Source organism: Vigna umbellata, chromosome 11, assembly GCF_029865625.1.
Source record: "Vigna umbellata cultivar VRB3 chromosome 11, Vumbellata_1.0, whole genome shotgun sequence".
Classification (NCBI taxonomy): domain Eukaryota; kingdom Viridiplantae; phylum Streptophyta; class Magnoliopsida; order Fabales; family Fabaceae; genus Vigna; species Vigna umbellata.
In genome coordinates this window covers 7,240,651-7,253,751 of record NC_142175.1, presented here as the reverse complement: position 1 = coordinate 7,253,751, position 13,101 = coordinate 7,240,651, and positions in this window count along the sequence as shown.

Sequence of the window (13,101 nt, the reverse complement as noted above, 5' to 3'; positions counted from 1 at the left end):
CGTCTCTGTATACACTGACAGACGTTTATAAACGTCTGATGTGGCATTAATAGACGTCTAGTGGGTATTTTTTTAAAATTGATTTATTTTTGCAATAAAACAACACCTGAAAAGCAGAAAATTATCCTAGAACATTATAATATAATATATAAACTCGTTTCAAGTTAACAAAGTACTAAAAAACAATCCAAAACCTAAACTATCAAAAGTTAAAGTTAAACTAAATGTAAATATGTTCAACAACAATAATAAATCTTCTATCTAAGTCCATCTTTGCAGAAGATAAGTTGTCCACTTCTGTCTTATCTTCTTAATTGCGTCTTCTGGTATAACATATGTACTCTTGACGCGCTGCAAAATGAAGAAAGATGCATTATGTACCTAAAACAACAAAGTTAAGGATTTAGAAACTAAGAATCTAAATAAGTTAAGCATCATTACCTCATTCCAGTCATCTGTAATGACAACTCGAGTAATGATCTTAATCCAAGACATGACATAGTAGCCACATTCCCATGAATCTGGCTGTTTGTTACACTAAAATGACAAACTAAATAATCAAGCATTTAGATCATTCAATAACTAGTAAAATAAATTAGAACTATAAATGACTTACAACCTTTAGATACAGGACAAATACTAGCTGACCTTGGTTTTTACCCATTACTCTATTTACATTGAAAACACAAGGTAATATTAATATAACTATATTTATCATAAAAATTGAAGGTCAAAATGAATTTGAAACATAAAAAGAGAAACACTTACCCTTGAAGCATGTTTCTCAAGTCATTTTTCATCTTCCTATGCTGCGAACAAAACCATACAATTTTACATTGTTTGGAAATGATGAGCATCAACTACCAGTGAGACCTACATGATTCATAAATAGTTAGTAAACTAATTAAGAAAACTTTAATGAAATTTTACATAAAGCAACCCATACCCATCAATGTATGACACAAAGTATATGTCTCTGTTTGACTCAGCCATCCATGTTTCCAAATACTTTTGTTTGCTCTCAATTGTGTTACCCGAAGGTTGGATGGTCTGAGGTTCAACAAATCCGTACATGGAAGACCGACCTTGGTCCACAATGACTGTGTCCATGTACCTAAAACAACAAAGTTAAGTTGTTAGAAACTAAGAATGTAAATAAGTTTAATATGGAAAACAAAATTAACTATCTTACATGCACCATAGTTAAAGGATGGAAATATTCAACATCCTATCTCCACCAATGATCTCTAGTGCATTATTGAATGTGATATATACTAGGACATGGGGATGCCAAATACTCTATTATCCCAATACACTTCTACTGGTCCTCTGTTCAACTTGGGTAATTTTGTCATGAGCTTTGCTAGAGGATCATTCTCCGCTTCAGCCAAGTCATCATGCTTTGCTAGAGGATCATCCTCCGCTTCAGCCAGGTCATCATCTTCATCTATGATTGGCTCATGTATCCGCTACTTCTAGGGACGTATGAACTGAACATAAAAATTTCAAAGTTATGAATAAATATTTTTAAATTTAACATACAAAGACTAATAATAAAAATATTACCTGTGGTGTAGCAATGTGTGACATGATCAATGCTTTAGGCCAGACTATAAATGTTCCTATGGCCTCCCCCACAAAATGAATTTTTTGAAGTGGGTACAGGCACTTGAACCTGTGGATCCCGAACCTCGTCAATCGTCACACGCACGTGGTGGGGTAATAGGGGAACACCATGAATAGTCTGCCCTCCCTCAAGTACTTGTCCGACAGCCACAATGTGTGGGGGATCCCCATCAACCAACAACTCATATTGACCACTATACTCAGTACGGTCTACAACAGAGCATGATCCCCTAGTGCTGACCTTAGGTGGTGGGGGAGCTTCAATGGGCAACCCCATGGTGGGTGTTGATGGATTGGCAAGTGTATCAAATCGCACAAGTAATATAAAATGGTAAGACCAAGTATCGTATCCCAGAGGACTCTCGACACTAAAAAGTCGTGTGATAACTTAATTAATTAAGACTTAAAAGAAACAAGATCATTGGTTTGTGATGCAAAAATATAAAATAAAATATGAATGTAAATTGATCAATAGTAGAGTAACACAGAGATGAAAGAATGTTGTTTAATATGAGATGAATATGTTGTTGGGGTTAGATTTCACCAGGTTCCCTCTCATGTATATAAGAATTCCTCTTTATGCATTAATGTTAACGTCACTCACTAAAGTACTTAGAACCCAATCCCTTTGCGCAATAAGCCTGCCTTAATTCCTAGTTCGTGCAATTCCTAATGTTCCTAGAAAATTGAGTCTGGAGATCAAGAGCTTAAGACGACCAAGTACTCATACCCTCATCCTTGAGAAATATTACCCTTGGGTGAATTCAACAAGAACCTAAATTGTAAGGAACCTCCCGACACTCATGCAATTCATAAATCATGCAACTAAATGAGTTAAATAGAGCAAGCATTAAAACAGATGAATTCCCTAACAATTAATGAATAAAGCATATATGATTAAAAATCAATTCAAATACATGAGAGTTCACAAGGTTACATCATTCTCCAACAACAAATAGAGTTTAGTTCCCTATAGACATGGAGAAACTAGATGTACAATGAAAAAACATGACATAGTAAAACCCTAAGAGTAGAAGAGGAAGCTCCTGCCTCCAGATCCGCCTTCAGAGAGTAGAAGAGTGTGTTTTTGTGTTGCTCTAGCCAAAGATACCAAACGTAGAGTACCTGGGTCCTTTAAATAAAGTTGGAAAAGAGTAGAAACAGGGCCCGATCCAAAAGATTCGAAACAGAGCAAAAATTGGACTTAATCCACGACGCATGCCGCTCGGGCACCCGGGCGGTGGATGTCGATTTTTGGCCGCTCAAGCCTCTTGGGCGTCCAAGCTTCGCGGTTGACTTTTCTGCACTCTGGTTGACTTTTCTGTATTCCAACTATTGGGTACTTTAACTCTTCCTTCAAATCATTCCAATAGCCTAGAATATCAAGGGAATTTGGTGGTAAAATCATCAAGTATAACCTCAACTCTCTTATTCACAAAACTAAAGCAAAAACATGAGTCAAAGCAAGTTTCTAAGTCAAAAAGGGTGCATTTAGCATCAAAATCACCTCATAGATAACAGTATTTTAAACCGTTATCAGTGGGCTACGTCATGGAATGCAACTTTTCTTCAAGCGCTCTTTGAATTTCTTTTTGTTCTTGTAGTTGCTCCATGAATCGTTGCTCCATTGATCTCATGCTTTGGTTGAGCCTTTCCTCCCACTAAAGATCCATCTTCCTCAATGCCTCCTGACTCATGGATTAAGTGTTTTTTTGTGCAGGGCCAAAGTATTCACGAAGACCAATCGTCCCAGGAACTCCACATACACGTCCTGCGTGCTCGGACTTTCCAATGGCTGTTGTTAGAATGTCGTCCCTACCTTGGCCAACAAATGTTCCTTAAGTTTTCTGCTCAACTAACTCATCCTGCATATAAAAAAAACTTTGTTACATAAAAATACATGCGATGATAAATACACAATCAAACAATGTTTTGGTTTGAACTTACAATTTTTTGTGAGATCAAGGCAGCTAAGGAAGATGTCATTTTTCCATCAGATTTAGTCTGAGCAACCTTCCATAGCTCGTACCTAGAAGGTGTAGGTGCTAGGTCAGGGGACTCAAGTCCTAAGGCCTCCGCTCGAGTCTTGCTTATCTTCTTCTCAAGTTTTGCATAACCACCTCATGATAACATGTGTGGTGCATCATTTAGCCTTTGCCTTTCTTGGGTGGCTAACCTTTTACCCTGTGAAACCATGTATATTCATAAGTTTAAAATCATAATAAAATGCATTAACTAAAGACTTTGTAGATGTTAAGAGACAAACCTGCCAATCGGCAGACTCTCTAGATGCACGAAACTGCATCCATTCCTCCTGTGTAAAATTGTAGTGTTCCAATGGATTCTCATGTTGTTTGTCTCCAAAGACATATACACATGTCAGTCTTGTCTTGAAATCCCTCCATTTGGTCGCTACATGGGACAACACTTTCTTTCTAAGCTGAGTAGTGTTTGGAATTTCAAAATTTTGTTGTTTTAAAATAAAGAACATGTTAATGATATAAACTTATTAGAGATAAAAGTATATCAAAGTCATAATAAGTAAACATACATGAATATCTTGCCATAAAAGGTTCCTTTCGACCTTTGGGACGTCATCCCAAGATGCAAGAAGGATAAACACATGGGTTTTTCACTCATTCTTGGGTATGCTGCCTTCATTTCATTAACGTGTTCAGAATTGTAAGGAATCACATCAACATTGTTGTTTAAGATGTAGAAATGAGCTTGATCAACTTGTTTTCTACTAACTCACTCAATTCTCTCACCTCGAACACCCTTACCTTCACATTTTCCTTCATGTTTGCTCTTAGGAAGACCCACTGGTTCACAACTTGGTATATAACTTGAACAAAGTTCAATGACTTTTTCTACAACGTATCGCTCTATGATTGAAGCTTCTGTACCTTCACAATTTCCTTCATGTTTGCTCTTAAGAAGACCCACTAGTTCACAACTTGGCATATAACTTGAACAAAGTTCAATGGCTTTTTCTGCAACGTATCGCTCTATGATTGAAGCTTCTGGTCGATACTGATTTTTGACATATCCCTTTAAGATCTTCATGTATCTTTCAACAAGGTACATCCACCTTAAGAAAATCGATCCACATATTCGAATTTTTCTGACTAGATGAACAATCAAATGAACCAAGATATCAAAAAAAAGAAGGTGGGAAATACATCTCCAATTCACAATGTATTCTTATTCCTTCATTTTCCAATTGATCTAAACCTCGAGGGTCAACAACTTTCTTGCAAATGGTATTAAAGAACAAACTCAGACGTGTCAGAATACCTCTAACAGAAGCAAGTAATATGCCTTGAATAACAACTGGTAACAATTGTTGTATCAATACATGACAATCGTGAGACTTTAAACCAACTAACTTTAACTCTTGCATAGCAACAAGGTTACTAATATTTTAAGAATAACCTTGTGGAAACTTCACACTTCTTAAAGAGTTACAAAAACTTTATTTTTCTTTTTTAGAAAGAGTGTGACATGCTAGGGGCAGATAGGTGTGTCTTCCAATTGACTGTGGATGTAACTCATAACGGATTCCCATGTCAGCCAAATCTTGTCATGTTTTTACTCTGTCTTTTTTCTTCCCTTTCACGCTTAATCAAGTTCCGATGACACTGTCACAAACATTCTTTTCAACGTGCATGACATCTATACAATGTCTAACATCAAGTTTACACCAGTACGAAAATTAAAATATATTGATCGTTTCTTCCAAATGTTTTTCGCAAAGGTACTTTTATGATGTTTTCCGAAGACAATATCAATGTTTTTGACTTCGTTGTACACTTCTTCACCATTGTGGGGTCTGCACACATCCTCGTCCTCAACACTTCCATTAAATGTTTTTTTCAATCTACGGTAAGGTTGATTACAGGGAAGCAATTTTCGATGTCTTGTATATATTGTCTTTTGATCATGCTTCAATTGAATGTAACTAGTGTTTTCTTCACAAATGGGACATGCAAAATGACCTATAACACTATAATCGCTCAAGTTTCCATATGCTGGGAAATCATTTATAGTGAAAAACAACATTGCACGCAAATGAAAAGTTTCTTGAACATCTAAATCGAACACTTTGACCCCTTCTTCCCACAACATTTTCAAATCATCAATTAAAGGTTTCAAGTAAACATCAATGTCATTTCCAGGTTGTCTAGGACCCGATATCATCATGGACAACATCACATATTTTCTCTTCATGCACAACAATGGAGAAAGATTGTATATCATCAACATAACTGGCCATGAATTGTGTTTCCTACTTAAGTTCCCATAAGGATTCATACCATCAGTTGCAAGTGCAAGTCTTAAGTTTCTTGGATTTGCACCAAATTCTGGAAATATTTATTCGATCTTCTTCCATTGTGGTGAATCAGGTGGGTGTTGAAGAAGATTATCACACTTTCTTCCGGAAACATGTCATTTAAGGTTCTTTGCATCTTCTTTAACAGAGAACATATGTTTGAACCTAGGTATTATAGGCAAATACCAGATCACCTTAGCAGGTGCACCATCATTACCTTCATCACTATTATTTTTGTCATTTTTCTTTTTAAAACGGGATAAACCACACGTTGGACAATACTTTAGCGAAGCAAACTCCTTTATGTACAAAACACAATCATTAGGACAAACATGTATCTTTTGATATTGGAGTCCCATTGGACATAAAATTTTCTTGGCCTCGTAATGATGAATAGGTAGAGTATTATTTTCCGGAAGCATCTCCTTCAACAACTCCAACAACTGTGAAACTTTTATCAGTCCATCCATTCCTTGCTTTTACACTAAACAACTTCACAGTTGCAGACGGACGTGTAAAGTTAGGGCATCCTAGAAACAACGGTTGCTCTGAATCATGTTTAAGAGAATCAATCATACAATCATGTCCTCTAAATGATCAGTCAAGCATTCTTCCACGTAATCTGTTCCTCGTGACGTGGTAGGCTGGTCCAATACTTCTTCATGCCAAGTCCAAATAGTATAAGTTCTCATTATGTCGAACATGAATAGATGGTCACACATATTGCCCAAGTCTTGGAGTGTTTGATTAAGACAATGAACACAAGGACGAAAATATCTCTCATTCACAGACTTAGCATTTTGTTCAACATATTGCAAGAACTCTGAAACACCCTTCTCATATTCTTCACTGATGCGACGTTCATTCATCTAGCTTCAATCCATACTATGTTCATAATATACTTCATCAGTTTCAATTTTTTAACTCTCACAAGGTTAGGCCCTACCCATTCAGAAAAACTATTTTTCATAATTTGTTAATAGACATGCAAAGAAGTCTATATCATAAATTTGATAAGATTTCAGCAACATTTCGCATTGGTCTACGATATACACGAAATGAGAGTAGTAAAGGATGACCACAATCAAATATGCATTTGGAGAACAACACAAATACTGAACCGAAATTTTATCAATCTCATCCATAAACTCCAACGTACATGTAACAAATTATGAAAAATAATTTTCCCAAACTGTCCAATCAGACAATTCAAAATTTAATACAAACGATTAAAAGATTAATCGTTTGTGCTAAATTTCAAACGAGAACTAAGTTTCACTTAATTAGATACTAATAAACTAACATACCAATCATAACAACACAACGAAACTTTATCACATGCATACTCAAAAGCCAATAATATGCATACACAAAAGTCAATAACATACATACACAAAAGTCAATGACATGCATACGCTGCCCAAGAACGCAAGAAATCGTCGCCTAAGGAAACGAGCAAAACTGCACCAAAACACAACGAAAACTCATTTTAATCGGTTCAAATTGAAGATAATCCATCAAAAACTAATTTAATCATTGTAAAAGTATGTTTAAACGGTCCAAAAGAAAAAAAATAACCTGAAAATGCAAAGTTGCGAGAGAAAACGTGACGAGGAAGATGATGAATAATGCGTGCAACTGCCCTGAGTTCGCGCAAAGTGTAATAAAATAGCCTTAGACAAAAAGGTCCTCCTCCATCGGACGTTTATAGAGACATCAGACGTCCGACATAGGGGCCAGACGTCTATGTGTATTTAAAATATTAAATTTGGCGGAGGCTATCCGCGTCCAATATATGGGGCCCAGACGTCTATAGAGACATCAGACGTCCGACATAGGGGCCTAGATGTCTAAAGCAATGGAACAGGGCACCTTTTCACCTACTTGTCAGGTCATTAGTCGTCCGACATAGGGGCCCGGACATCTAAAGCAATGGAACAAGGCACATTTTCACCTACCTGTCAGGTCTTTAGGCATCCGACATAGGGGCCCGAACGTCTATATAGACATTAGACGTCTGACATAGGGGCCCAGACGTCTACACTGCGAAGTAAAATGACTTTTGGTATTCTAGTCCCACCATAGACGTCGGGGACCATCCCCGTTCGACGTCTACAACATTAGCTTATTTATAGAAGTGTCACTGATCACTTTTTACGTTAGATATTCAAGGGTCGGACGACTAAATGGCGACGTTAAAGGTCTTTTCTGCATTAGTGTATAACTTTTTTCGTACAACTCCATATCCAATTACCTTTCTATGAGTTTAAAAGGGTTGTACTCTGACTTTTAAATGTTGTGCCAACACAACACTAATGATTTTTTTACATTAGTGGATACTTGTCAATATCATATCCACTAAATATAATGACATCACTATTAGGTCCATGAATTACCTGAAAAAAGCATTAGCCTTATCATAGTTTTTGTTTTTCTTAAACAAACCTAAGAAACTCTTGTTTTGCTCATTCAATGCTTATTTTTCATACATTCATGAGTCTAATATCTTGATTTTACTTTATGTGGTGTCATATTTAAAAAAATTACTTCATTAATGTTGTTTAATATGTATACATGTGTTTATTTTATTATCTTTACACTTCAAGTACCCTTATCTCTGTATCCTCTATCATGTTGAGACTTAGGAATTCTTATTAATTCAATATGTAACATGTACTATAAACAAAATTCAATAAATTATTTTGCAATATGACTATTAACAACAAAATTTTATGGATAATACCAATTGTTCACATATATTTCAAGATTCCCATGTATATTTCAACATGAAACATTCATATAAACTAAAGTAGGTTGCTTTTCAATTTCTTTATACTCAATTCTGCATTATATTTTTATTAATCATCTTCCATTATGGATAATATATATATATATATATATATATATATATATATATATATATATATATATTAAAGAAGTTTGTCATATTTTCTATCAATGCCACATCAAGTTTTTAACTCTCTAATGATAAACATTTTTTGAAATCTATGCATTATTGACAAGTATCATAAGACCTTACAAGGTCCTTTGTTTCTTCCTCACCACCACTTGATATAAGATCTATTTTAGAACCTCCTAAATCATCTATCCATCAACGTCTTGAAAAGTAGTTTTAAAAAGTCTTTGGAGCCATTCAATTCTTATTTTAGATCTAACCTATTCTTTTTACTAATAATAACACTATTGTCACATGGTAAAGTAATCTTTCTATTGTAAACGTTGTAATCCTTTAGTTAGATTTTTATTATATAGTAGTTGAGAACAATAATTAGTAGTTAAGATATATTATGATTTTGCTATTAAGAGAACATTTGTCCCTTACTTTTAGCTTGCCCATAACATTAAGTTTCTTCCCCTCCACTTGTACCTTTTTTTGTTTTGTTTTACTTTATCTCAATCCTAGTTTACATTACAATAACCCACTAACCTAGAATTTTCCATTCACTTAAACTAACAATCAAGGTTATATATTCCAATGACATAATGAAATATTTGTTTAGCAACTCAAAATGAAATTCTCTTGAGCCAAAATAAAAATAAGCAAATAAACATATAATAAACATAACATCAAGTCTAATGCTAGAAGGTAAAAAGATGAACCAATCACTTGATACAATGTGTTATCTATTTTCATTGATATCTAGTTTCATTAAAGTTGTTGAACGTTGTTAGGCTAATAACTAAAATCTTGTGCTGATTGGTGTTATAGTTGATTGTTAATATCTTAAGAAATTATGTGATTGATGATATCCTGAAAACTTATTGATTGGCCGAGAGCGATGTAATCCATTTGTGGAATTAATATTCTTAAACAGATTTGTAGGTATGAATTAAAAATAAGGCATCCAATATGTAGCCACATATATATATATATATATATATATATATATATATATATATGTATATATGTGCATATATGTATATATGTGCATATATGTATATATGTGCATATATGTATATATGTGCATATATGTATATATGTGCATATATGTATATATGTGCATATATGTATATATGTGCATATATGTATATATGTGCATATATGTATATATGTGCATATATGTAAATAATGAAACTAATTAACAGCTTTAGAAAACAATATTATTGTATAAGGTTATTTTATTAAGAAAAATTGTAAAAAAAAATTTGTATGAAAATGTATTTTACAATTCTTTATCACTACTTATATATATTCACACACTTATTCTTTAAAATAATTTTGGAAAATGATACTTTAACAATAACATTTGACAACATTTTGACATTGACCACGTGTCAAAATGGGATTTGTGAACGTGGAAAACAATTTGAAAAATTAGAATGACGTGAAAATTGATATTTGGGAGCATGGGGTTTTGGGGGTTTATTTTCAGCATTTAGATTTTGAATTTGAGACTTTACTAGATAGAGAACAAAAGCTTGGGAGAGAGCGCGAACCCGAGAGAGAGAGTCCATCTTCCTCCGACCAAGCCGTCCATGGAGGCGTTTTTGAGTCTCGAATCCTCCCACCTGCTTCCTTCCCTGTAGCGTAGTGGTATGTTGGTACGTTGCTCGCTGGAGTGCGGCCTGTGAAACTATTCGCGGACCTTAGAGAGAGTCCCTCTTCCTCCGACTGAGCCACCCATGGAGGCGTTTTGAGTCTCGAATCCTCCCACACACTTCCTTCACTGTAGCGTAGCGGTGCGTTGCTCGCCGGAGTGTCGCTTGCGGAACTATTCGCGAACCCTAGAGAGTCCTTCTTCCTCTGACCCAGCCACCCATCGACGCGTTTGGAGTCTCGAATCATCCCACCCGCTTCCTTCACTGTAGCGTAGCGGTGCATTGCTCGCCAAAGTGCCGCCGGTGGAACTATTCGCGAACCCTATTCGCGATCCAGCTTCAGAACATGATATCTTTGTAAGCTCTTTTCTTGCTTATTCAATGTTTGCTTTATAAGTTCTTGTTGATATAAGTTGATGATATTTTATGGACTTGCAAATCTCTTTTGTCAGTAAACCAACTTCCTTAAATTCTACTAATTTATTGATGGTAGAAATACATAAATTTGTTGCAATATATGTTGTCTTTTTGGACGAATTTCTCAAAAACTATGCTTAGAATCTATGTTCATTAGATTTGATAGAGTATTGAGATCAGGTTCTTTAATTGCTTGAATAGACCCAAAACTAATTTTGTCATTCTTGGGTTTATTTTGTTAATTTGAGTTGACAAATCATGATAGAATGATAATTTTGTTGCAGTTCTTACATGTTTTAATCACATCTATTGGTTTGAAATTCCACATGAGACTAGAAATGAACAAATTATCTGGGGATGTGTCTTCGTTTGTAAATTGCCTTAGTCTTTCTTTGATGTAAGTTTTGTCTCTTTTGATTTTACTTTTGGAACAATTTAGCATTATAATTCTTTGGAAAGATCCTATATATTTTACCTAATAGATTGGTTATTGACTTAAAAATTTGTAGTAATGTATCTTACAACAATTTAGTTGGTGTTATTCTCACAAGCAACAATTTTTCAAGGTTTTCTCCTGATAGGTTAGGCCATTTCCTAGTGAACCTTTTATCTCTATTGCTTCTAATTTTCAACTCAATGTAGCTTTCCATCAGTATGTTCTTTTGGATTCATTGAAAACACTGGTCTATGTGGCTATTGGCTGGATTCATCTTGTCAAGGGTCTCACCCTACCGAGCGAGGTCAGTTGAACTTTCTAGCAAAATACCATGTTGCTCCTTCACATTTTTGTTTTATGGTTATATAGTAATTAGAAAATCTCTAGTCCTCAGAAGTTCTTCCCATGTTAATTTTGGTTGTTATTCTTGTGAGAATATGTTGGGTAATGTAAGGGATTGATAACATTGGATCTCTAAGATGGGAGAATATGTCCCCTCCCATCTATGTTTTGTTGTATGGTTCTATTGTATAGTTATATAAGCACCTAAAAGTCTCTAGTTCCTCCCCTAAAGGATATTCCCATCAATGTTTTATTTTTATACTTTTGTGTTGTCTAGGTTGCTAATTTGATTCTTCCGCATTTCCTATGTAAGTAAAAGATTTATAATGTCTTAGTTCATGTCTTCATTGAGATTGGAAATCATGGGCATTTTCCTACAATGTTGTTATTTATATTTTTTTTCCCAAATTTCTCTCAACTGCTCTATCTGTCGGCATGTTTAGCAGCATCCGTTAATTAACTCTCCATCCATCCTGTTATCCTATGTACTATTCTATATAGCAGTAATAGATCATGTAATCTATATTTGGAAGTTGGTATTGTTTCTTCTCCACCCATGGTGCAACTATAGTCTCGAGTAAACTCTAAAATGAACTTGTAGAAGATTTAGAAATAAAGAATATCTTTATTTCTATATTTATTCTAATTTATTTCTATCTGTCAATCAATTGTTGAATTAGATATGTTTTCAGAATAATAGCCATCCTTTAATCACTCAGTAACGATGCCTTTCAAATTGTTAAGATGCTCATGTTTTATGGAAGACATGCTTTTATGGAACTAAGTTTTAATTTGATTTACTTCCCCCTTTAAATTAAGTTATTTGATAACATGCAGATGCCCCTGTGGTTCATGAAGAGACAAGATCATCTGAAGTGAACCTTTTCTCTAGAACAAGACTAATTGATTCAAGTCAAACTCCAACAAAGCAAGTGAAACCTTTTTGTCAGCTTCACAAGATTCTAAAGTTTAAACTATCACTTGATTCTGAAATCCACAACATCATCACATATGAGGAGGTCAAGTGAATTTAAAGCTTACGAGAGAACATGGGAATGGGTGCCAATTGTGTACTTTTTTGAAAAATTACCCATTCCCTTGGATTTTCGTTTAGATTTGTACATAGAATAGAACCTTTTTCAAACATTGTTCTTTCGTAGGTGTATATATATACATACATTTAAGGATTATACCTCTAGTTTATCAAACAATAAGTTAATGTGTTTGATTTGATAATGTTTTCTGATGAACCTCTAATTATAAAGGGTGGGTTCAATGTTATTAAAATTAGAAAAAGAAATAAAATAACCGGGATATGGTTAGAATATCTACATTCAACTGCAATGAAATTACAAAAGTATTTCTGATGTATTTTCTGTTTGTAATA